Source organism: Pogona vitticeps, chromosome 5 (genome assembly GCF_051106095.1).
Source record: "Pogona vitticeps strain Pit_001003342236 chromosome 5, PviZW2.1, whole genome shotgun sequence".
NCBI classification, from domain to species: Eukaryota; Metazoa; Chordata; class Lepidosauria; order Squamata; family Agamidae; genus Pogona; species Pogona vitticeps.
The window spans coordinates 54,521,978-54,549,776 of NC_135787.1; the positions used below are offsets into that span (position 1 = coordinate 54,521,978).

At 38.7% G+C, this 27,799-nt stretch overlaps 1 protein-coding gene and 1 long non-coding RNA gene across 5 annotated transcripts in view; one reads left to right on the forward strand and one right to left on the reverse strand.

The window, feature by feature from the left end:
* Positions 1-27,799, forward strand: part of GALNTL6 (polypeptide N-acetylgalactosaminyltransferase like 6) — a 640,150-nt gene that overhangs the window by 302,186 nt on the left and 310,165 nt on the right. The window lies entirely within an intron of this gene.
* Positions 1,171-27,643, reverse strand: LOC144589389 (uncharacterized). The gene is made up of 2 exons (XR_013545469.1): positions 17,557-27,643; positions 1,171-11,030 (listed from the first exon to the last, which is right to left on the reverse strand). It is a non-coding gene; the product is annotated as an uncharacterized LOC144589389 (long non-coding RNA).

The window sequence follows — 27,799 nt, forward strand, 5'->3', positions numbered from 1 at the left end:
ATCTTCTCTGATACTTGACTGGAATTTTCATCCCTTACCAAATGGATTATTATGATATTTATATCCTGTATCTAATAAGGTAGTAGAAGACAAACAAGATTGTTGAATTAGAGCTTCCTGAATGTTAAACAAGATAGTCTTGTACAGTGAAGATAAATATTGATGAAGCAACATTGGGATGGTATGTGATCCAGAAAGGATTTAGTTTTACAATTTTAGTTGAGATCTAAACTTGTGATCTATACCTCTCTCTTGGTATCACATGACTGTCATCAACATCTTAATGCAGATCTTGATCAATTAACTTCTTATTGTGTAGCTTCACTGCAGTAGTAAAAGAAATGAAGAAACCATGCAGACTTAAGGAGAACTGTATTTTGGACATTAAATAAATACACAGTAGCATTGTATAATTTCATTGGGCTTTTGAAAGAAACAGGAACGTATGAGATATGGAATAAAAGATACGAGATGTACAAATACAATTGATGTTTAACTATTTAAAACTTCATTGTATTTTGAAAGCTAGCACATCGGGTGATTCAACTGTTCAGTCCAGCTTTCGTAACCCACATACAGTATGATGGGACATTTTAATTCCCAGGAGACACATTTGTTGCAAAATTCACACTGAATTAGGTCTAGAACATAGTCATTCTATAATGACTATAATAGCCATTATACAATAGTCACCTGAAGAGTTGAAAACAAAGTCCTTGAGCTTCAGCTATATGCCCGACAATCTACTATATTTTGTGATTTACAGTAATTTCTTTTCTTCCTTTCCTTTTTTCTTTTGTTCCTTCCTAATCAAAGTCAATGATTTGGGGCTGGGATTTTTGTGAATCATGATTAGCAAAAGTAGCATACTTTGGTTCTCAGATTTTGGGTTCAATTCAGGGGAGACATTAGTGTTCTGAGTGGGTCAGGAAATACAGAATTTATATGTTAAATACTAAACCTGACAGCAACCTGCTGCTGATATTTTATAGGGTGCAATTCTCATGAGTTCAGAAAATTCATCATACCTCAGGGAATACGAGTTCTTTTTTTCCTCTTCTAATCTTAAACTCACATTGAATGAGTGTTATCAGATATGCCATTTTCTCTGTATGTTGAGGTTTCTGTTGTGTAACTCCAAGGACTGGAGGGGGGAGGCTAGGGATGGGATTTTCGTGATTGTTTGTTTATTTTCAACTACAGCACCCAGAAGTCTGCTGGAACTGTCCAAGTCAGAATTCTTGGGGTTGTAGTTCCCTCTTCAAAAACAAAACAACGGAAAAACAAAAAACAAAAAACAACACACACAAAACCTCTATTTGAGTTCCAAGGCAGTCTGATGATGGAGGAACTGGCTGGCCAGGGCTAAGCTCTGTGACCCTGGAAAGCTTTAGGGGTCTTGAGCCCTTCTCAGAGACACCTTGTATGAAGCATAATGGGCAAGGATACTATTGATGCTTTGCAGTGCCACAGAGCTTAGCCCTGCCCAGCCAGTTCTTCCTTCACAGGATAATCTTGGAATTCAGAAATGGAGGGATCTTTTATCATTTATGCAGCAGCTATATATTATTTATATCAAACATCTGAGAGGGCTTTACAAGGGAAATGAAGGATTCAGATTTCTGGCTGGGACAATCCCAGCAGACTTCTGGATGCAGTAATTTTAAAAAAACACACACACAAAAGTCCCATCCTTGGCAAAGACTTTATGGCAATCCAGATGTTTTGAACTTCAACTCCTTATAATGGCAAATGGAAAGAGACTGTGGGAATTCCGATCTAAAATCTGTGGAGGGCCTAAGGTTCACCATCTTTAAATTATATAGGTCTCTCATCTGTATCCTAAATTGGGGCACTGAAGACAAACCTCTACTTTGGTATCTGAGACTAATCTGTAATGGGACAATGAGATCTGTCTTCTTGTAGATGCTTTTCTCTCTGCCCTAGGCGCTCTGCCTGTTCATTGTAGTGGTTAGGGTTTTGGATCACAACTTGAGAGATCAAGGTTCCAGTCCACTCTGAGCCATGAAATTCACTGGGTGACCTTGGTTCAGTCACTCTATATCAGCTTGACCTACCTCGCAGGGTTGTTGGGAGGAGAAAGAGGAGAAGAGGAGCTTTGTACACCACCTGAAGCTCACTGAATGTAAGATGATATATAAAAATAGATAAACAAAATAAATTTGTCATTCTTTGTTATTGTAATAACTCCCTTTACCGTGCCATACCATTTAAAAAAAACCCTAAAAAGCAATTACTTTTTCCAGATATTGTATGCAGCTGCAAATTCAGAAAACATAAGTGCTTGTTGTAGTGCTCTTCTGTGGTAAAGGGTGTCACGAGAGCTAAGGGGGCAGCACACAGCATGTAATAATAAATGACAGCAGCATGTGGCCATATGTTTCACCTGTGTGCTTATCCTAAAGAGAAAAAACATAACAGCTATAATCGTCGTCGTCATCTTAGGACTGCATGGCTAGAAGGGACCATATAGATCATCAAGTCCAGCCCATTCAAGGTGGTACAGTGGGGAATTAAATTCCCAAACGGTCTGGCTCCACAGCCAGATTCCTAAGCCACTGAGCCATCCAGCAATTCTGTACCTTGTTAGATACAGGTGTGAAATCTCTCTTGGGTAATTATTGGATAACAGTTATGTGAGCTTCTCACACCAAAGAGAGGATCTTTTTAGAAACAGGGTAATTTTTTTAAAGTCAGAGACCGTGGATGATTTTTTGTTTGGTTGATTGATTTATTTTATTTAATTTTTTTTTGGTAGAGGAAAGAGCCTGAGGGTTTTTACAGCATTCATAACCCTTTAAAATGTTTTCCGAGCAATCAAGAGTTTATCACTGCTGTTACCAAAAGTTTCCTGCAAAAGTCTGCTGAGAAGAAATTGCCAAGAGACAAGTGAACTAGTCAGAAATCCAATTATTTAGCAAGGTGGTAAATGCTTAGCACCTTGAAAGGGCTATAAAAATAGATGAAGGGAATGGTTGTGCTTTTCCTACTTTATATTCTTATCTAATGCTAACATTGAGGCACATATAAAGGGCCTTCGATGACAGGTAAGAAAAAATATTTCAGGCGTACAGCATACCGCTGAGCATTCTGCCAAACGACTTCTGAAATGTTATTTTGTATGCCTTGATTTTATACACATTCTTTTCCAACCTGAAAATCTTTAAATTGTTCATGCATAACTAGGAATAAATTCTGGTATTTAGATAATAGAAAACTGGAAAGACGCATGCAGCTTTTAAATCTTGATAGAACTCAAATGAGAGAGCTGGTGTTGGGGAGGAGGAAGAGAAGAGCTGGCTGATAAAACCAAAGCAACTGTTTCAAACAGTGACTCCCAACTGTGGGTAACCCAGGTGGGTTTTGGACCGCATCTCCTAGAAGCCTTCACCACTACCTGTGCTGAATGGATTTCCTGGGAGTTGCACTCCAAGAACATCTGGGTTACCCACAATTGGGAACCACTGGTTTACAATATTTGACTCTTGAGTACTGTTCCATTAAGAATTGTGCGTCAGGTGACTGGATACAAGTTTTGCCACCATCAGAAAAATTGGGTGATACTTCCTTACTTTACACTTGGGAGGAGATGAATTTGGATGTAGGTGCTACTTCTCGTTATCTCCCCCTCCATACATGGGAAGCAGAAAGAATAATGTGATTGTGTGCACTTACCTGAGTGCTATTTACCTCACATGTAGGTCAAAGTCTCTACTATTGTTTTCATGGGAAGTAGGAAAATATTACCGGGTGTCTTGGCATGGCAAGAAAATGACTAAAACCAATACATTTTTAAGCTCTTTTTTTCAGACTTTCTGTAACCACACTGGAAGGTTAGGAGAGGATGGAGGGGATTCACAGTATTCCACAGCTAGCCACTGTAATGTAGAGGAACACCTTTGTTATATTCTGCCACTAAACCCACAATGTGGCAGATCACCTTTGTTCTGTATTTTCTCTCCTTAATGGCCACTCTCAATCACTGTACCATTGACACCACAATGTAACCCTTAACGGTGCCTTGGACAATTGTGCCTAAGCATCAGACAAACATAAAGGCCAGAATCCTATTAGCAGTGGTGGAGCATAACTCAGCTTTTCCCTCATTCTTAAGGTACCACTTTTCTTAAGCATACTTTTCAAAGGAATCTTCACCTCTGTCTCCACACACCCCCTTCTGAGCCCATCTTCAGTGATTTAGTCCAAGTCCTGCTACTGACCATTTTCTGCCTCCTTGAACCCTCACTCTAATTCTCTCCCTTCTTCAAACTCTTCTGTCTTCCTGTTCTTCAGATTTTAACAGCTCAAGCTCATCTGTCCTTTATTTCACTCTGCCGCTTCACCTAACCTTTAATGCATCCTGACAGCTCTTTCTCCAATACTAGGGGGAGCTGCAATTAAAGAGCCCAGTATTCCAACCCCTTCCTCTACATTTCTGCCAGTCAAATGTTATTGAATGCTTGCAACTCTAATCAAATTTGATGAATCTGGATCCACTCTACCATTATAAATACCTGATTTAAAACTAACCTAATAACCATTCGTTCTGACAGTTAAAAAGCAGGAAGAACTCTATTAGCAGTGGTGGAGCATAAACAGTTTGGAACCTCAGTACTTGTCTGAACATCTTCTGCCTAGTTCAGCTGCCTAGGTTCTCACAGACCTCTCACCTGCAGGTATGGGCACCTTGAGAAGCCCAGAGAACGCCAACAAGGAACCAGACTTACTCAGCTGTAGTGCCGCACTTGTGGAATGCTCTCTGGCAGCCTGCCTCCATGTCTTATAAAAGCTCCTAAAAATAGTTGTTCCGGGAAGCTTTTGGAGAGGTTCTCCTCAATGAATTGGGACAGTAGAGAAAGGAGAAGAATACTATATGGTGTGTTCCAATTTTTTTATTTGTCACCATCTTGGTTTGCGGGATAGTCTAGTGTTTTTGAGCAATTTCATAATTTATATTTCTTTTCTTGGTTGTCCACTGCCCAGAGTAGTGATTTGCTAGATGAGCAGTGTATAAATTGAATAACAAATAAAAATAAAATAAATAAGAGTCCAACTATCAGTATCCAATATGTGGCAACAACAATGAATGTTGTTGCACTTTAAGGACCACACTGTTTTCTCCTAGTTTTGACTGAGTATAGACCGTTTCATCAGATTGCATTTGACGAAATAGGTTCCATGAAAGCTTATGCCAAATAAAACATGTAAAATAAAATTCTTGGCTACTTTATGGCTACTCCATGGAAATACCCATAATACTATATGTTTCTCGAGAACAGACTTCAATTTAACACATTCTTCTTTTTCACATATCACTGCTACCCATGCCCATCTTGTTCACATATGCATAAACCTACTTACACATAAGAATATATTTTGCCATGCATCAAGAATTTTATTAGGCACAGGTGAAGCAAAATGAATATTTAAAATAACATTTCAGAAGTAGATGAATTGTTTAAGAAGAAGAGGAAGAGCACTTAAGAATATAATACAGTTAAATTATTATTTTTTTCAACATTTACAAACCCAGTATCATAACTGTGTTCAAAGCTGATCATCTTTACTGATCAGGTGAATGTGATTTATGCAAATCATCTATTTCCAGGTTCAGTTGATTGCAAAAATGGACCCCACCCAATACACCAGTTTTAAACTATAGTCTGCTTTTTTATTCTCCATTTCTGATACAACTTTATGTATAGTTTTGACAATATTGTTCTGTTGATATTAATGTTAGGTTGTGTTTTATTACATTTTTTGCACAGACTGCATTTCACTTCTCCTAATGTGCTCCTCTCCTTATGAGTTCTGTATATCTCTGTCACCCTTTTTGTTTTGCATTCCAGAACACTATAAAGTCTAATTGACACAAGACAGACCTTCTGGCATAATTGGTTTAGCTTGCTTTTAGAGGGATTAATCTGTTCTGTGGTGGTCACAAGAACAGTCAGAAAAACAGCCTTTGATGATATGCTAATATTGACCTTTGCAAGTCAGCCTTTTGTTCTTTCCTTAATGTCTGCATTAGCCTTGCCAGTCCTGTCAACAGTCAACACTGGAGGGCCTAGTGAGTAATCCTGAAATCCCCATTTGTCAAACAGCTGTGTCTTGCACTGCTTCAAGTTGTCTGCCATAGTTTTTCTACTAAGACATGTTGTTAATTGGATGAAAAGGAATTAACTCTTGATGACACACAGAGCTGAATTATTTACAGGAGTAACAAACTTTATTTTCTGAATATCACCCTGAACTATTCTTCCACATGCATCATTGTCTATGAAAAAGAATGTCATCTATTCACTGTTCTTCCAAGTCAACACATACCTGATAAGTAAACATACTTGTTTCCGCGAAGGCTTTCATGGCCGGGATCTAATGGTTGTTGTGGGTTTTTTGGGCTCTTTGGCCATGTTCTGAAGGTTGTTCTTCCTGATGTTTCACCAGTCTCTATGGCCAGCATCTTCAGGGGACTGGAATAGGAACTCTGTTCATGCTCTGTTGGTGTTTGTTGGATAGTATTTATAGCTGTGGGGACGGCTTTTTTTCTTTTTCTTTTTAAAGCCGTTCCCACAGCTATAAATACTATCCAACAAACACCAACAGAGTATGGACAGAGTTCCTACTCCAGTCCTCTGAAGATGCCGGCCACAGAGACTGGCGAAACATCAGGAAGAACAACCTTCAGAACATGGCCAAAGAGCCCGAAAAACCCAGAACAACCATACTTGTTTCCCTTTGCTGGACAAGCATGCAACCAACACCCAATGCCTGCTGTTGAGCACTTTGTCAGATGGCCTACATGGACATTTCATAGAAGGAGCAGGTTAGAATAGAACTGCAAGTAAACAATACTTGAAATGCTTCCAGACGTGGCGGGGTGACTAGATCAAGAATGGAGAAATTGTCACCCTCCAAATGTTATCAAATTTAAACCCTTATTAGCTCCATCCAGAAGACCTAGTAGTTGGTTATGGCTGTCATTGTTGTCCACAAACATCTGGAGGGCAACTGGTTCCCCAACCATGCTTTATACGCTTAAACCAAAAAGCTGGAAGAGAGTGGATGGGATTGGTGTTTCTAGTTTGAACAAGCTCAATACACATACAAAAACATTTGTGCTAAGCTAGCAAGCCCTGGTGTCAGTTGGGAATGTGTAGAGGTGGGTTGCCAGGCTTTTGCCAAGCCGTTTGAAGGAAGGCTGCTGGTAGAATGCTTTGAACCTGTTTCTACAACCAATTGACACCTCAGCCTGGGGATCTGCCTGACCTTGTGCAGTCACAAGAACCTGTCCTCTGAGATCACACAGGCCTACCCCTTGGTCTCAGGTGTTACCTTGAAATCATAGGGAACGGGATGCTGCTGATTTGGCAACGCTGGTCAGCTTGAATGTAGTCAGTAAACATGTGAGAGAAATTTCAACTTAGCTAAACAAGCCTATGTTTAGAAACCACTGGGCACAAATTAGGTTAGCCAATTCCCACATTACTTTGTGCAGAGCTCTAAAATAAATAATGAGTTTGGGCATAGGAAAAGAAACATGTACACCACTGTATTTAAGTTGGTTCAATATAGGCTAATGAGACTGAGCTGTCTTAAATGTAATTACTGCTAATGTTTTCAAGCATTTATTTACTGGGAGGAGATGGCTTGATAACAACGCTTACTTAACACCAGCAATGAAGTGATGCAATATATGGGAGAAGGAAGAGGCTGGAGATGATAGGAGTTTTAATCTGGCACATTTAGAGATCATGAACTTGCCTGTCCTTAGAGCAGAGGAAAGTCACTTGCCAAAGGGCTTTGTCATTGGACTCTGCATTTGTTTTGCTTATCACATTTCAGACACGCTGAGGCAGAAACCCATTTCCAGATGTTATACTGGTCCTGAAGAGTGGATTTTTGCAATAAATCTGTGTATTTAATCCAGTTTTGTCAGGTTCTGTTTGGGTTGCCAATCCTTTAAAACTGTTGACAGCTCATTTCAATAAAAGCCTTTGGTTTGTTTCTCAGAATGTATGTTTTATGTCCCACTTTTGGTCACTCTGCATCTCAGAGTTTGTTCGTTTTTTAGTCTTCTGGCTGCATAAAATTAAGCTGATGAAGGCAGTTTGATGATAAAAGATGAAACTATTGTAACTGTACAGCAGGTATGTTGCCAAAGGTTTAAATATTCTGATTTACAGACACAGCTAGAATATACAGTGCTTGTTCACATAAGCATGATTTTAAAGTAGAGCATAAAAAGATCAGTAGATTTCAAAAAGTGTATTAGATTGTTTTGGATCACAGTTTGGGATTTTTTAAAAAATAACAATTAATGTTTCTCCAGCCAAAATTAAACTGGGTTATAAAAATGTATGTTAATATTTCTTTAAGTCTGCCGTCCATACAGTGCTGATGATGGTATAAGCCACATAGACTATAGTAGAACTTACATTCCAGTCAACATTCAGAGGTTTGAACTGCCTGACATATTGAGGGCAGCGAACTGAGTTCTATTGATCTGGGTTCAGATGTCTTAAGTGAGTTCCAGCAGAGAACTTAAATACATAACACCTCAGAAGTCTTTCATCAAGGTCTTCATTTTATATAGTTTCAATACCATGTCATAGACATATTAATCAATGTAAAAAGAACATATTCCACACTCCATTTAAAAAAATTTCCAGAACAGAACATGGCTTTGGGGGGGGGACCCCTGTTTTTTCCCTATTTTTCCAGTCTTTTATTTCAGACCTTTCCATCTCTATTCCAGTTTCAAACTGCAGATGCTATGAGAAGCTTTTCTAGTGGGTTGGAGGATCTCATGGGAAGGAGTTGATAAACAAGTGCTTCTCCCCTTTCTGTGAGTGACAGCTTGAACTACATTTGCAGCAGCTTCTCTTCTTCCAAGACCTTAATTTTGTTGGGACCTACAAATTGTGTCAAGAGTTACCTCAGCTGCACCATTGTCTGGGTGACAAGGTCTAAAGCTTTTGAGGATTAAATTAAAGGCCCTGGGATTGCTTATGACCCTTTCCAGGACTGTTATTGCAGCCCCAGTTCTCCTGTAGATCCCCTTTTTCCACCAAGAACGTAGAAGAGACTTTCCTGTAAAGATGAATAGTGGCAAAACAGTTTCTCAATAGACCACTATTTCATGGTACTGTTTAACATCCTAAAAAATATCCATTTGCTGATTCCAAAAGTGGACTTCAACCACATCCAGGTTCAATTTTCACCTTATGGGCTATTTAGACTATTTGTTCTTCTCCCGGATGTTCATGCTGACAAAAAAATGCTCCCAGATCTGCTAGGGTTCTCCACTCCTGTATTAGATATTTGGATCTGAGATGAATAGTAAGCAATCCATTTAGATCTAGCTATTCTCAGTGGTGTGTGGATCTCCCTACTAAAAATAACAGTTTGAATTCCTAAAAGTTTCCTGAACATAGTGAGCTAAACCCAGTTATTAATCCCACTAGAGGAGACCCATTTAATGAATGGAGCTTCTTAAATTGATCCTAAGGTAGTTCACACTGATTCAATGAGTCTTCTCCAGCTGGAATTAACAACTGGATTTAATCCTGTTTGTTGCTTGCAAGGAAAGGTACGTATTGGCTGAAATCCTCTTGCACAACTCTTTATGGCATAAATGGTGATGATGTCTGTAAGCAATCCCCCATCTCCAAGGAGATTTAGGGGATGCCAGAGATGGAGAGATTCCAGAAAATTAGTCAGTCCTTATGAGCTAAGATGAGCCCTAAATCTCAGCAGGCCCTGAACCCATTTTCCTTCCTCAAGTCCATCCCCTTGGTTAAGAAAAAGCAACAAACACAGACAGTCCATGAGTTTACACTCAGGCTAATCTGGGCTCTATATATGGTAGCAAAATATTCGTGGCTAATTAGTTAGGCTAGTTTGTACAAGAGACCAATGCATGCAATCTTAAACATTATTGATTTTATTCAGAAAGATAGTTCTAGACAGAATTCAGATTATAGTAAAGCATTTCAGTCAGTAACATTTCCATATCAAGTCAGACAGACCACCCCCACTACTCCAGCTATAAAAATAAAACAAGAAACGCATTCTAAACTAGAATAATGCATAAGCGTAGTCATTCTTACGTTCCTGTGATACCATAGTGCATGATCCACCAGGAAAAGTTAGATTCCAGTTGTAATCCAAAAGTTATAATCCATTTTGGGAAAAAGCACATGTCTGTCCTTTCTCAGTCAAACTCCATCTTTTTCCTCTTTCTACCAACTTCCTTCTCCTTCCCAGGATGCCTCATAAGGAACACCCCCTCCTGGGTCTTGTTGTCCCGCCTAACTTTCTCATGGGAGCTTGAGTTGTTATCATGACTTGTGGCAGAATTATTATGACTACCAGGAATGTAACTCTTTGGCTCTCCTTAGCAACTATATAACCAGAGAACGAAGCTTCTCTGAAACAGCATGTAACATTTTCCTACCACAGACACAGCCATTAAATCAAGATGGATGCTATTGGGACAACCTTAGGACTACATATCCCAATCTAATATACATAAAAACACAAATCATCACTCAATCATGTTAATTTTTATTTTTATTTAATTTAAAATTTCCTATACACCCCTCCCAGGTCTGAGGCTCCCAAGGGATCCCTTTGCCCTACAGAAGCCTTTGGGAGCCTTGGGAAGTTTAAAATCATATTAAAATAAAGATTAAAGATGCTGAGTGGTGACATCATCACCATGTATGGAGTAGAGTACTATAGTGTCAATTGGATTTCAATCATTGTCAAGCATGGCTAAAAAGGAGTTGTTTTTATTTCCTCTAGTTTGGGTAATTGTTTCCTGTAACTGTTCTTAGTTTATGTCAGGAGAGGAAAAAACACGATTCTGTTGGGTTTATTTCTGGAATTCATTTAGTATGTTGTTTTGTTGAAGCAGTGTTTGCCCTCCGGCTAAGCAGAAATCCTCAGAGCATCTTGTAGCTCTCTCAGAATGATTTGCTAGGTGCCTTTTAACAATGTAGAGCCTGGGAAAGATGGGGAAAGGGAGAAACAGCAAATGGCACATTAATTGGATTTATTCGATAAGACTTGGCACTTCTATTGCCCTTTTCTATAGCTGTTCAATTTCACTTAATATCTGAAATGTCTGAAAATCTGTATCTCTTTATGTGACAAAGGTATAGTAATTTAGAGAGCTATAGTTAAATTTGCATATATATTTTTTAAAAATTGCTTTTTTGTTTATCACAGAAGATAGCAAAACTACAGTAATGATCAAGCTTACAGATGAATGCTAGGTACAATTTTCTCAAGACCATCAGGCATTACACTGTTTGGAGTCCAGACCCATTTTTGTTTTGTTGTTCTCTTTGGTCATATCTAATGAGCTAAGAATTTCCTATGCCATTGGTGTCTGACAAGATAAGTTGACTCCCCACTGGAAGAGGAAGAGCTTCATTAATAATAATTACCTACTGTCAAATCGATTCCAACTTTTGTCAACCCTTTCCAGTGTTTTCTACTTTTTCCAGATACGAACATTCAGGAGTATTATAATTTTATTCTTCTGAGGAGTTCTGTGACCACGTAGGTTGCCTAGGACCACATAGGTTGGCTTTTCTCCTAGAAGCACACTGGGGAATTAAACTCCCAACCTTAGTGCTCTGACTCACCAAGTTATCCATAGAAGAGGGAAAACTGATATATCAATCTGCTAATCATTTTAAAAAGACATGATGTATCCAGGCTTGTGGCTGGACTCCATTTATCATAGAAATATTCCGTGGGAGGACGCAGCAGTAGTAGTAGGTAGTTTTACACTACTCACATGGCATTATCACATAAACTTGATGAAAATGGTATTCATCTTTCTGTTAATCTGATTTTTCCATTTTTAATGCCTGAGGCATTCTTGCCAGAGACATCTAGTGCTTTCAGTTTTTAAAATGCTAACAAGAAGCCAGATGGTTGATCATCTATTTATTTCAACAAGCTTTGGATCTCTAGGTCTCATGAGCCACTTCTTAGTTCTTCCTGGCTTTCTGAAATGTCTAGGACACAAAGTATATTAACTGGCTGCAAATTGCATTTCTGCAAAGTGTGAACGTCAAACGGAGTTTCTGAAAAAAATAGTGTCTAACAAGTTCCTGAAAGGTGTATGAGAATTAGGCCAACCTATACTAATACTCTGTTTGAAACCATTTAGTTTTCTAAAGGTGTCAGACCTTTGTGTCTAAGAAAATCTGGCTTGCAAGCAAAGCTTGCATTTACATCTGGTAGATCAACCGACCTCTGGCAGTGGCCAGAGGATTGGTAAAGATCAGTCTACATCCCAATCCCAAAGAAGGGCAGTGCCAAATAATGTTCCAACTAGTGTACAATTGCACTCATTTCACACACTAGCAAGGTTATGCTCAAAATTCTACAAGGTAGGCTTCAGGAGTATGTGGACCAAGGACCCCCAGAAGTACAAGCTAGATGTCGAAGGGGCAGAGGAATTAGAGACCAAATTATTAACATGCACTGGATTATGGAGAAAGCCAGAGAGTTCTAGAAAACATCTACTCCTGCTTCATTGACTATGCAAAAGCCTTTGACTGTGTGGATCACAACAAACTATGGCAAGTTCTTAAGGAAATAGAAGTGCCTGATCACCTTATCTGTCTCCTGAAAAATCTATATGTGAGACAGGAAGCAAGAGTTAGAACTGGATATGGAACAACTAATTGGTTCAAAATTGGGAAAGGAGTACAACAAGGCTGTATATTGTCTCCCAGCTTATTTAACTTACATGCAGAATACATCATGCAAAAGGCAGGACTGGATGAATCCCAAGCCGGAACTAAGAATGCTGGAAGAAATATCAACATCCTCAGATATGCAGATGATATGATGGCAGAAAGTGAGGAGGAATTAAAGAACCTCTTAATGAGGGTGAAAGGAGTGTGCAAAAAAATGGTCTAAAGCTCAACATAAAAAAATATTAAGATCATGGCCACTGGTCCCATCACCTCCTGGCAAATAGAAGGGGAAGATATGGAAGCAGTGACAGATTTTACTTTCTTGGGCTCCATGATCACTGCAGATGGTGACAGCAGCCACGAAATTAAAAGATGTCTGCTCCTTGGGAGGAAAGTGATGAGGAACCTAGACAGCATCTTAAAAAGCAAAGACATCACCTTGCCGACAAAGGTCTGCATAGTCAAAGCTATGGTTTTTCCAGTAGTGATGTATGGAAGTGAGAGCTGGTCCATAAAAAAAGCTGTGCACCGAAGAATTGATGCTTTTGAATTGTGGTGCTGGAGGAAACTCTTGAGAGTCCCCTGGACTGGAAAGAGAATAAATATATCAATTTTGAAGGAAATCAACCCTGAGTGCTCATTGGAAGGACAGATCCTGAAGCTGAGGTCCAATACTTCATGAGAAGAGACGACTCCCTGGAAAGATCCTGATGTTGGGAAAATGTGAAGGCAAGAGGAGAAGAGGACGACAGAGAACGAGATCGTTGGACAGTGTTATTGAAGCTACCAGCATGAATTTGGCCCAACTCCGGGAGGCAGTGGAAGACATGCTCTAGTCCATGGGGTCAAGAAGAGACAGACACGACTTAAGGACTAAACAACAACAACATACCAACCAAAGAGCAAAGCATGCTAATTAATAAACTGCTAAGTATGTCAAGATGCTCCTGTGATAATCAGGCACTACCAGCACTTAAGAAATTCCCTCTTACATACTTATAAGGCTGACTAACAAAGAGAAATATTTAAGCAAAACATTTTGGTTTCCACATTCTTCAGCTATTCTGATAAAAATATTTATACATATTCCTGTTGCGCAGTTATGTAAATGAACAAACTTTTAGATGCAAATTGCTGTAAGTTAGGAAAAGCTCACAGGCATTCTCTGTTGCACACAGAGTCACATGATCCTGTACAGATAATATCTATAGAAATTTCTTCAGTCATGGTAATTTGCTTCCAAATGATATGCCCTCTGTGTAATTTGCAAGAGAATTTCAGCTCGTATTTCATTTCTAGAAATACTGTTCATTTTCTAATTTTTATTGTATCATTCGTTTCATCTCACTTTCATTATTATATCTTATTCATTTCTTATTTCTCCTCCTTTTAATTCTTACTGTGATTACAGGAGAAAATCAGCCCATCTCCTGATGCGTATAACACCAGAATTTCTCCTCCAAATGGCATGACATTTTCAGCTCTTTCATCATAAATGCATCTCACCTCCTAATTCTCCAGATAGATTTTATGAACGGTATACATTATAGAATAAGTTTTTTAAAAATAGATGCTATCCTTTAAGTTTCCCAGTACCTTCTGTCTCAGACTGAACAGTTTCTTAGTTTTGCATTTTTAAAAAACACTCCAAAATCCTCCTTCATACCTAATATTACTTGGATGGAAGAAATATGCATCAGTACGCTAAGAACTGTAATGCAGCCTCTCCCATCAGATTCAGGAATCTATCATGAGAAATGAATGGGAAAAACCAAACAAAATGGAAGGATTTTCCATCTGCTAGTCTTAACTTGCCACAATACTTAGTTCCATTTTGTTACATCATCGTCTTTATCACCATTTTGGAACTGCGGAGCTGGAAGGGACCCAATGGATCACAAAATCCAGCCCTTGCTGCCCGCACAAATGTTACTGTGGCCCAAGTGATGACATCCAAATTTAAAAAAATCTCAGAGGGGCCCCAGAAGCAACTTTAGTTCAATTTTTTTTAAAAAAATGTGGTGATCTATCATGGAACAACTCAATTGAAGAAGATAACTGTGGTTATCCAGACCTCATTGCTGGTTCGAGCTTCAGGGCCCCCAAAATGTAGGTCCTCCACAGCACCTGAGAACCTCTGTTGTATGTTGACAACTAGCATGAATAAATTAGTAAAACAATTTTGAAAGACTTATTCAGTTCCTGGATTATTATTATTATTATTTTAAAAAATAGTTTCCATTACCACTTGGTAGAGCTTATGTACTGATTTAGTCAAACATGTAGCGCACCCTGGGAGATATTACTTATAGACACTTATTTGCTTTCTGCAGTGATGCTAAAGAAGCATTTCTCCTTTTATTACTCTTTCATTTCCTGTTAAAAATGAAGGTCATAATCACATCTTTATGTTTTTCCTCTAATATACACAACTAATTTTTTGTTGTGAATTGCCCAGAGTGGCCTTGGTTGCCAGATGGGTAGTATACAAAATGAAATGATGGATGGATAGATGGATGGATGGATGGATGGATGGATGGATGGATGGATGGATGGGTGGGTGGGTGGGTGGATGGATGGATGGATGGATGGATGGATGGATGGATGGATGGATGGATGGGTGGGTGGGTGGGTGGGTGGATGGATGGATGGATGGATGGATGGATGGATGGATGGATGGATGGATGGATGGATGGATGGATGGATGGATGGATGGATGGATGGATGGATGGATGGATGGATGGATGGATGGATGGATGGATGGATGGATGGATGAAATGTTATTGTTTGGCAGGCCTGAACAACAAAAAATATATGTAGATTTTAATTGTTGGAATGGTGGAGACACTCCTGTTCAGATGCCATAATGTTTAAAACTTGATCAGATTTGGACAAGGGAAATATAATTTGGTATTCTTGGTGTTTTTTCTTGAGTCATTCTCCAGACATTTGTGAGCCTTTCCCTCACTTGCAGTGTGTCCTGTCTTATTGCAGTGCAGAGGGGTAATGCAGGAAGTTTAAGAATATGAATGTAATTCACTCAATCCTTGGTTCTGAAGGTTTTGTAAGTCCGCTTGTAAGCAGAGTACTCTGTGCAAAAAAATTTAGTTTTCTAATATTGCAGAAAATTATTATGATTTTAGAAAGGTTTAGAGGCAAAAAGTGAGAGAATGGTCAAGAGGAAAGTTCATTGTCAAGAAGAATGAGGGCTAGATGTATTATTAAATGTTCTCTGTGTAATCCAATAACTCCAGTGCAATAATTGTAAAGGCAAATTCACAGATGAATGAATATTATGTGATGTCACATCAGCCTCTTCTCTGCACATAAGGCTGGTTTGCCCACATTTACATACTACTTGTTTTTTTCCAGGGCAGACATGGGGGGTTCTTGTGGAGGTGAACAACAGGTAGCCCATGGGGAGCATCTATTCTATGTTCATGTCTGTGACAGAGGAGATCTTGCAACCTCCAAATCTGCTGTGGTAGAGAAAGCATTAGAAAGCATGGTTTTTCCTTTAAAACAAGGCACATGACTCCAGGATGACCTGTTAACAAGAAGGGTGGTGTTTCCACACACCTTTCTGTAAGTGCAATTCTACTTGTAAATCATGGGAGCACATGCTTTTTTAGAAGGAAAAGTGGCTCCACCCCATCCACCCCCACTTTTTCCATTCTGGGGCATTTGACTGCAACAGTGGAAAAAGACTTTCAAAAGTTCTTCATCATATTCTGGGTATTATCCACCTGCAACTCTGCTTGGTTACACTTCTGAATGAGCTTGTTCAACTGGAAAGCATTGCTTATCATGAATTCTGTCTGTAACATTACATCTGTAATAGCCCACTCAGCAAACATATCTGTGTGAACAGTTAGTTACTCATGGAAGAATGTACAGAATTGGTAGACTTCTGTTAAAAGGTACTGTATTGAAGGATGGTAAAATGACACAAAAGACCCTTCTGCAATGCTTGATTTAGGATTGCTGTTTCACATATACAAGTCATATGGTTTGCAGCCAGTGAGTGATGTACAAATGTGTATAATAATTCCCTCTTAACAGAGACCCTTGCTTCCTTGCCTGAGGATGGTGATGATGTTAATTATCATCATCATTTAAGCTGTTGTTGCTTTTGCTGTTATTACCCCACTTTTCTAAGAGGTAATCAAGGCAGATTACAGTCTTAAAAATAATAACACCACAGTAGAACAGAGTGGGTGATTAAAACAGCAGATTAAAATAGACGCAGGGAAAACTTGAAAGCATATAAACTATCAAAGTTAGTTTGGTTTGGCACAAAAGTAGTTTTACACAAAAGTCACAGATTTTCTGGCCCACTGGCTTGTTCAACTACACAACTCAGTATATGATTTGCATTGGCCTAAAAACTAAAGTTAATCAGTTTTTCTCCTATGAAAGAAAAAGTGTTTTTGTCTTGTCATTTGTCATATTCATTACAGGCAAATAGATGAATGATAGGGATGGATGTGTAAGTATTTCTGGTCTATACTATTTTCAATGTGTTTACTCATAAGTCTATTCTATCCAGTTTTCATCTCATGCTGTATTTCTAAAATGCAGCATGAATATTTATGTGCTATTTAACAAAATATTTTCTTTAGATATTTGGTTTAAAATACACCCTTTAGCCTACATTTTAGTATAATTTTTGAGATGAGGACTCTTGTGAAATGTGAGGTGATTTTGTTCACTAAAAATGTAGGCTGAATGGATTTATCAATCCTCCTTAATGGATGCCTATGTCTAAATTTATGCAACAACAACAACGGCCAAATAAATTCAGACTTACGGTGACCCTTTCAGGATTTTCTAGGCAAAGAGTACTCAGAAGTGGTTTTTGATTGCCTTCTTCTATGGGTGCTCTGGAAATGTGCAGCTTCTCCAAGGCCACATAGACTGGCTCTTCTGGGACGTGCAGTGTGGAATTGAACTCCCAACTTCTGACTTCACAGCCAGACATGTAACTCATTACGCAATCCAGCCAGGTCATGCTAAGTAGAAGAAAGTATTGTTTGATTCAAATAAAGATAAATGTTCATCACTTTCTTTCCCCCTGAACAAGAATCATTGTATTAGCTGGGTTATTAGTCTGCAAGAGTGGAAAAATCAATGAGTGGATTTTTTTTCTTTTATTATTTTTTAATTTTCCTTATAAAAGGGAAGTCAGGGTAAGGTAAGCGACAGCTGGGATAGGGGTACCCTTGGAGGGGGTGGATTTGAATGGATACATTACAAATTACTATTTTTCATAGTAATTCCATACATTCAATGAGTGGATTTTTTACTCCACCCTGTGTGCATGAACTGCACAATATAAATATATTTTACAGTCTTGGTGAATACAATTTTAGAATGCCCTTGCACTTCATTAGAATGGAGAAGTTTATGGGGGTTTTCATCTGCACTTTGAAGTAGTCTCATAGGAAGTAGTATAATTTCAAAACTGTAGCAGTAAAGAAATTTACTTTGCCAGGTTCCATTTCCTTTCTTTTAATGGTCACCCTTGTCTTGCTTGAAGCATTTCACCTTCTCTACTTTAACTCATTTAAAAAGCATGTATAAAGTCTATTAAAATGAGTGTGTCCTTCTTTGCTGTAAAACAGTTATGTTGACAGAAAATCTATGAAGAAATGGCGTGTATCTCATGTACATCTAATTAATTTTACACATACCTGACTGAGTTTGAGAGACCTGCTTTGGAGGAAGTAAATCAATCCCATCCTGCTTAAATGCCACTACAAGAAAGGAAAAAGTCTAAAAATAAAGAGCATCAATAACTCTGCCTTGGCTTACTGTCCTGTATTATTGTTGTTTAGTCATTAAGTCGTGTCCGACTCTTCATGACCCCATGGACCAGAGCACACCAGGCCCTCCGGTCTTCTGCTGCCTCCCAGAGTTGGGTCAAATTCATGTTGGTAGATTTGACTGTCCTGTATACCTTTAATATAATGCTGGACCATTGGCCTGTGGTAATTGCTTATATGAAAAAAATCAACATTTACCACCAGTGCATCGCCTTTTGCTTTTGTGATTGTTACATATTTGTGTCCCTAGTTTTGATTACATTGTTTTGGATCTCCTGCCCTATGTGATTCCTTAAATGAAGCACCATTTTCAGTTACTGACCCCACTGAATTTTTCTTCCACAAATCATGCCTTGAGCTTGGCACATTTTAGGACATAGCTTGAACAGGGTTGGGACAGGAAAACTCAGAGTATGCTTGTTTAAAGAAATATTTGTCCTATTGTTCAGAATGAATTGGCTGGGATCACTAGAGTAATTCTCCACAAGTCAAATTTAAATCCCAGTTTTATCTGCTTGAATGTTTTTCTGAAACACAAAATATTTTGGAAGGTGTTCATAGTGAATTATTATGTTCACTATATTTCCTACTCATAAGGATTATTTCCTTACTTTTGTGCCCAGCTAAACATGGTTTGGAAAAGACTCAGATTTTGCGAGCTTATAATGGAGGTACACATTTTTAAAAGCTGTGCATATTATTTTATCCTACATTTTGCCTATAGGTCACATTATATGTGTCCTACAGGCAAAATGTCAAAATTGAGTAATCTACTAAATATCTACGAATTGTGGTTCATTGATCAAAGATAAGATTAACAAGGGCAACGACCATTTTGTATGCTAAATTGTACATTAAATTGTAATGTTTAAACAAATTGTACACTATCTGTGGATGTCAGGCACTCCATCAAAACCGACAAATGTGACATTTTTACGTTTAGCCATTGCCACAAAAACATAACATCACTACCAAGAGCACTTTACTGTCAGAACTCTCTGATGTTTAGTCCTGTTCAGTCACCCTCCATCTCACACAGCTGTTTACTCCTCTCCCAGGTCACATCTACTTCAGAACTGTCTAATTCAGAACCCTATTGCTGCTTTGTCAAGTGGTTTCTAGCTTCCAATCCAAAGAGGAAGAACCAAGAATGGCTCATTGCCTGTGGGTGGTTCTCTCCATAAATCTGGGGATGAACGTCTTCCTCAGACCAAAGCAGCCTATGACAAAACCCATAACATCCATGAGCAGGTGTCAGATCTAAGAATTGCTAGATGGCTCAGTGGTTTAGGTCCCTAGCTGTGGAGTTAAAGGTAGGGAGCTCAATTCTCCATGGTCCCTCCATGAGAGGGGCTGGACTCAATGATCCATAGGGCCCCTTCCAGCTCTGTAGTTCTAAGATTGTTGTTATTTCTCTTGGAAAGCTATCTAGTAGCTGCAGTCAAGAGGGCTCTATGGCGACTTGACCTTTGATAGTAGCTTTGGAGTCAGCAGCTGCTGTTGTTGATGATTATGCCAGGAGACAAAGGAAAGCAATGTTTTCAAAAGGAAGAATTCATTATGTAATCACTGTGGTGGACTGGGAGAGCTGAGAAAAGTACAATATAAAATCAATGATATTAATTTCAGTGGTCAAATTACTTTTTGGGTTGAGCCACACCCCTTTTCTCGTGTACATCACCAAGTGCACCCCCAACGCAAAAAGAGCTGGTGGAACGTTCTTTGAACAATATTTTAACATGGATGTCTCCATAACGTCATGTGTATTTTTTAATTATAAGCCTTAAGAATGGCTATTTAGAACAGGCAAGATGGTAAAAAAAAGTATCACTATAATGCAGCCTGGAAAATATTATCTTTTCCTTATCACTATCTAGTGTGTCTTTATAGGAGCCATGTGTTTCTGATATTTCTACCTTGGATGACATTTAATTTCCTGGCAGATTGGAAAATATGGCAGATTTTTTTCCCCTTGTCAGCTGAGATTGTCTGTCACCTGGGGTAACCATTTGCCTTATTTTTCTTGTATTTGCTCTTTTATCTATTCACACACAGCTTCCCCGTCTCTTAATTCTCTGAATAGATCAAACATTAAAACTGATATGCATATAAACTATGTTAACTGTATTAGAAATATTTTAATTTCACATAGCTAAATCATATTTATTGTAATAAATGAAACTAAGTCATTGGTCAGCATTGGCAGATAAAGGTTGATATTGAGGGAAAGACCTCTAAACATGTCTGTGTGCCCTGTCTCCTGCTTACCAGCATAAATAAAAACCAAATTAAATGGGACTTTATGATGTAACTGTATTAAAAAGTATAGATGGAGATACATAAATAAATGGGACTTTATGATGTAACTGTATTAAAAAGTATAGATGGAGATACATGGATTTTTAGAACTTGATATGTCAGGGTGGAGTTAACTCTTTTATTACATGCAATGGCTTGTAGGAAAGCTCACATTTCAGATTACTTGTGAATCTTCCTCTGCATTCATGCACATTTGTATCCCCAAAAGCATACATTTCCTGTCCACTCACTAGTCGTATATTTCAAGAGTCTGTGGTTGTGAATAATTAATTAGGCATAAATACAATGTACAGTATGCATATCAAATAGGTAAATTATGAAGTGGATCACTGCTTTTTGTTGGATACTGTACGTAGCACAGAATCACTTTTTATTTTGAAATAGGGTTTAAAAAGAAGTGACAAGAAGTAACACAAAGAAAAAAAACTCATCTAATAATACATTAAGCTTACTAAAGATAGAAAGAATGTCATGACTGGCCAAAATCCTGTTACTTTGGTGGTGGTGATATGTGCCATTGTGAATCAGCACTCTCCAAAATGTCCTGTACTCAGCCAGCTTGCATCAAATACAAAGAATGATCCATTTTGAATCTCTTTGATTTACTGTGGCTCAACCTAGGTATTTCAATTCAGTCCTGCTCTTTTCTGACTGGAAAACAAAGCAGACAATGTAGATATGCAGCTCATTGTTATTTAGCTTCACTAATAAATCACTTTCAGCCAAGAGAAATGACGGCTTCTCTGAGACATGAGGAAGACTGAGGAAATTGATGGCTTAGGCTACGGTCTACCGAAACTACAAGGCATTATGGATCTGTTAGTCTCACTGCCTATTATGTTCCATACAGAGTGCCTCTCAGGAAACTATCAGATTCATAATGCCTTAGAGTTACTAGAAAACGTAGCCCTGCCTACCCACTTCCTCCATCTTCATTATGTCCTAGAGAAGCCATTATCGCTCCGCTTAAAGTGATTACATGCACCTGAAGGGGATGGGGGGAGCAAAAGGTTTGGTTGCTTTTGTTTTGTTTTGTTTAAGGCCCCAGAAATCTGACTTGGAGAATTGCTGAAGATATCTGGGGGCTGCAGTCATGAATTCCAAAAATCCCATGCCTAGTGGTTATGCTTATTACTGCTGAAAGGAACTAAAAGCAAGGAGACAGTTACTGTGAGACTCTTTTCATAGTTTCTGTGAGATATGCTTTGTAGGACAGGTAAAATAAAACACTCAAAGCAGAAACTACTATAAAATGAAAAAAAGGTATTAAAAACATTCCATGCACATATAGTATGAAAATATGCTGCTCCATTCCAATAAGTCTTGTAATGAATGGTCTTACATTTGTGAACAGGTAAAGGATTCTATTAGTTTCCTTCCCTCTCTTTTTCTGTAGACTCTTGTGCCTTTATGTCCTCCAGAGCATTGGAGACCCTTTGAAAAAATGAGAGAGGTAGCGCTAAGCTCTGTAGGAAGAAACAGAAATAAGATTCCACTCCTAACCCCATTTTTCTGGAGGTATTCTAAGAGGAACTTGGTTATAAGAAACCTATCAGTGGCAATCTCTCTATTGTCTTCATTTGAAGCAAAACTTTGCATCGAACCTGATGCTTTGCAGTATTTGGTATGCATAAAGTCTTTATTCCATCAATTTAAGCTATCACAACTTCACAACAAAGTATTTATTGCTCCATTGCAATGCAGAAGTGAGCAAATATAGGTTATTTTACGCATTCATGAATATTGCAACAACTTTAATAGGCGGAAGGAAAGGAATTAGCATAGCTAATAACGATGACCTGCATATCTACGTCTTCTGCTATGTTTGAATCAGAAAAGTGCAGGGCCTAATTAAAATACTTAGGTTGTGTCCCACTAAATCAAAGAGAATCATAATACATAATTTCTTTGTATCTGATGCAGGAGCTTCAGGAAGATTTTTTAAAAGTCCTCTCTTTTTTTCTTTTGGCTGTTTTTATGCATAGCTCCAGGGGACCAGTAGTTGTCAAGAAGACTTGCAACTAAATGATAGATGGACAAGGTAAAGAGCCAGTGATGTAATCTTCATCCCAGAAGGCATCTTCTGTCTTGGTATACCGGCTGTTTTACAAGGGAAGGCGTAAAGGAGATTGATGATCTACGAGGTAGAGACAACTCAGAAAATTAACCCAGAGAATATAGTTTTCATCCAGCCTCTTCCCTTTATGAAGTGAGCCAAAAATCTATGGCTGTGATGATAATGAAATCCAGACAAGCTTAGGGCAAGGCATAATTGAGAGATATATAGCATGGGAGAAAACAAGGAATGGAATTATTGTAGTTTTCCGTTTATAACCTCCAGGTGTTGTTTTTTTTATCATCCAATGCAGAAGTAACATGCATATTTGAAACTGGCTGTGCAAAGATTTCCATCTTGTCCTTTTAAGTCTGCAGTGACGGTAATAGTTCTGGTGGGTTTTATGATGTTTGTCTAGCAGCACCGGACCAACCCCAAAAGAAGAGCCATCACCCATACAGTAAATAGGCATCTGTGGATGTTGCCAGCTTCCTTCTAGAGGAAACATTTCTAGTTAGATTTTGATGTTCAGCTGAACCTTGCTCAAATGACTGCCTGTCTCTTTTGAAAACTATGGTGTGATCTGCAGTTAGATTGCACACAATTGTGAAGAAGCCACACTCATATTTATATAAAAATATATCAGAGTTCACTTCTTTGTACTGGTGCTATTGTCAAAAAAATGTATTTTTACTCTCAGACTTATCAGAGCTTGGGACTTTACTTTGAAACAACAATCAGTTATCATCCCAAGAAAAAGATAGTTCCTACCGCAATTACAGTTTTAAAAGTAACGATCTGCCTTCCTGTTTTTCAAAGGAACTAAATTAGTTGGTTTTACTTTCTTCAAAAAAATTGCATCAATGTACAAGAGAACCAAAGTGGTCCAGAGTGCTGGACTATGACTAGAGATGGTCAAAAACCATGGCTCAGCCCAATATGGCTGCAGACACACCATGCTTCCCTCCCCTGCCTCATTCAGGCAATCACCCATTTACTTGCAGCAGCATGCTTCCCTTCCCTGCCTAGTGTAGACAATCACCCATTCACCTGAAGCAATACATTTCCCTCCACCATCTTGTCTGGGTGATTGCTCATTCCCCTGCCGCAGACGCCCTTCCCTCTGCCTCCTCTGGTGATCACCCATTCGGACAAGAAGACGAGACAGGGAATCCCACAGTGCTGCCAGTGAGTGGGCAATAATGCAGAGGATGGAAGTGCTTGGTGTCTTTGGAACACCTGTGCAGGTACTACAAACTAGGATGAACCATCAAACCATGGTTTATGCCCTTGTTTATATTTTCCCATCTTGAGTAATACTTTATTGTTGATGCACTTGTTTTACCTGTTTTATGAATAATTTATTGTAAGCCGCCCTGAGTAGACATTGTCTAGAAGGGTGGGATAAAAATCAAATAAATAAATAAATGAATAAATGAATAAATGAATAAATAAATAAATAAATAAATAAATAAATAAATAAATAAATAAATAAATAACTCTCTAATAATGACTTAGGAACCTTGGGTTCAAATCCTCCTAAGACATGGAGAGTCACTGGGTTGTGGCAGTAGTAAACCACTCCATGGACATCTCACATCCTTTAAAATTGTATTAGGAACACTATAAGTCACTAGCAACTGGATAACACATAACATCAATGAAAATACAATCACTTATGTATCGCTTATGACATTAGAAACTCCTTCCTCCTGTTTAGGTCATGGCCACAGTCTGGTGGAATATTTGAGTTGAGGTCCAAAGCCAGAAGCCTGCTGGTACAAAAGAGTCTGTTTAATGTTATACTGTAACTTTCAGCATATACTCAGATTTTCCACCTTTTCCTCTATTTGTAGATTTATCTTGTAAGAAGATATTTACATATGTAAAAATGCCTCTTTGAATCAGAGGGGTGACATAGCAAACTGCATGAAAATAACCCTCTAAAAAGAGAAAGATATAAAGCTTTTCTTTTCGCTGTGGTTCATAAGGTATTTACCTACAGCAAAATGTAGATTAGATTGTTTACGGTTCAAAGGGAGTCAGCTAAAGGTGACCAAAGGTAGAACGTGTCAGGCATTCTGTGTAATGTACAAAATCTGTGAATTTGGCAGAACCATAGCACCTTTTAGAAACAGGGCAACAAGCACAGAAATATGTCACATAGTTCTCAATGTCATTTTTTTGATAAAGAATGTTATGATTTTTTTAAAAATCCCAATATATTGCACCTCCTGGAGGAGAAAAAAATAGCAAAAACATATTGGGACAAGCTTTGTCTTGTCCTTCCTTCCAGCCAGAGGTAGAAGAAAAAAGAAAAGTACATGGCATGCAGCAGAAATGTCTACATCGTGTTCTTGGTGGCCTCTGCAACTTCAGGGAGTGAGGGCAAAAATGTCCCATTCTGGTCCATGATTACTTTGGCCTTAATTATATTGCTTGCCACCTGCAAATTTATTTTTTAGGATGAAAGTGGATACAAATGATATTAAAGCAATTAATTAACCAATATTGCCATTTTCTTCAACAATTCTCCCTCACTCTGAGGGTGAGGCTAAGGGGTGTTTCTGATGCTTTCTGTAATCTTCTGTTTCTGAGGTAAATTGGGCCAGTCTACACATTCTGTCTTATCTTCTTGGCTACAGGATACACTCTAAGTCTATATCCCATCTACTGGCCCCTGCTACATGGCTGAAAAAGCATGACACAAACTTCATAAGCATCTTAGATTAAAATTGGCCCAAAATGTATTTTTAAATAAAAACTAGACACCTGCTCTCCAACCTAACACAACAATCTGTTTCCCCACCCTAAACATTGTAGAAACAGAAAAAATTGGTAGTGACTTCTAACTCCAGCAAAGCACATGGGGGGAAAATGGCAATGTGTATGAAATGTCTGGAGGTCATTTAGCAAAAATTATTCTCCTTTAAGACTGTGAGTACATGGGAGCTTGTCCCACTGTTTGGGCTGCTCTAGGGACAGACTGGTTCGCTCCTTTTTCCAAGAACCACACAATATAAATACCAGTGTGAACCAGCACATCCCCAGAACATTCCTACGCTCACCTTTCTGGCTCCCTGTCAGGAGCTACTCTCTTTTGGGTGCGGATAGGATCACTCCATTTTGGTTAAGTTCAGCACATGCAATCACTGGGATCAAAGCAAAGCAGATAGCCTGCTGCTTTCAATTTCCTACACACTTTCAATTTCCAAGTACCATTAAGTGGCTTAAGCAGACAGCCTTGTTTCTTAATGATATTGGGATAGTAAAAACTTCCTCTGCTGCTCCATCAATGGTAAGAAGGAGAAAAAGATGTTTTTTTTAAAAAAATCTACTAGAGCAGCAATGTGCTTTATATTTTGAAAAACAACATTAAAAGCTTTCTTCTGGAATAAGGAGACATGAGGGGGCAAGAAGGCTTTTGTTTTATTTTGCTCTTTTATTCTTTCCCTTTAAAATGTGGTAGGCGAGAGAAGGTCACTTGAAGTGTATATGCCATGTGCATGTACCGTGTTTCCCCGAAAATAAGATAGGTTCTTATATTAATTTTTGCTCCAAAAAAACACATTAGGGCTTATTTTCAGGAGATGTTTTATTTTACAGTCATGTCAGCTTCTGGTTGCTGCACAATGCTGCACAATGGTGGAGGGTGGGGTTTTACTTAACTAGGGCTTTTTTGGGGGTAGGGCTTACCGTATTTTTACATGTATAAGACTATAAGGTAAAGGTTCCCCTTGACAATTTTTGTCCAGTCGTGTTCAACTCTAGGGGGCGGTGCTCATCCCTGTTTCCAAGCCATAGAGCCAACGTTTTGTCCGAAGACAATCTTCCGTGGTCACATGGCCAGTGCGACTTAGACACGGAACGCTGTTACCTTCCCACCAAGATGGTCCTTATTTATCTACTCGCATTTGCATGCTTTCAAACCGCTAGGTTGGCAGGAGCTGGGACAAGCGACAGGCACTCACTCCGTCATGTGGATTTGATCTTACGACTGCTTGGTCTTCTGACCCTGCAACACAGGCTGCTGCGGTTTAGCCCGCAGCGCCACCACATCCCTTGTATAAGACTATACTTTTGTCTAAAATTTTTAGACTAAAAATTGAGGATCTTATACATGGAAGTAAGCTGAGGAGCGTAAAAAAACAAGTGGAGGGGAAAGCAGGGATCAAATTATTCCTGCAGGGCTTTGATCCCTGCTTTCCCCTCTGCTTCCTAAGTCTCATGGGCCTTAACAAAAGGAGGTGGGAAAGAATCAAAGCAATCCCATGGATGTATAAGGAAGGGATCAAAATAAGCCCGTGGGGCTTAGCATGAAGGGAGAAAGCAGGGATCAAAGCGATCCTGCAGTGCTTTGATCCCTCTCCCCCTACACTTGCTAAGCCCCACTTAGATTTCTTAATTTTGGGTTTGAAAAGTGGGGGTGTCATATACGTGGGGGCATCTTATACACGGAAAAATACAGTATATAACAAGCATCCTGAAAAATCATACTAGTGCTTATTTTCAGGATAGGTCTTATTTTTGGGAAAACAGGGTAAGGATCACACTAAATGTCATAGTATACTTCTGTGTGACCTTAAGTGACTCTATTTAGTCCCCTTCAAATTAGCTGTCAAGCCAAACCTTAAATAATCAATTTCTTACTTTTCCTTTTTTATTTATGTTTTATTTAATATTAAAACTAAAATACAAATTTGGTAATTTATTTATTTTATTTATTTATTGGACTTATATACCGCCCCATAGCGCTACAAGCACTCTCCGGGCGGTTTACAATTTTTAATTATACAGGCTACACATTGCCCCCCCAGCAAACTGGGTACTCATTTTACCGACCTCGGAAGGAT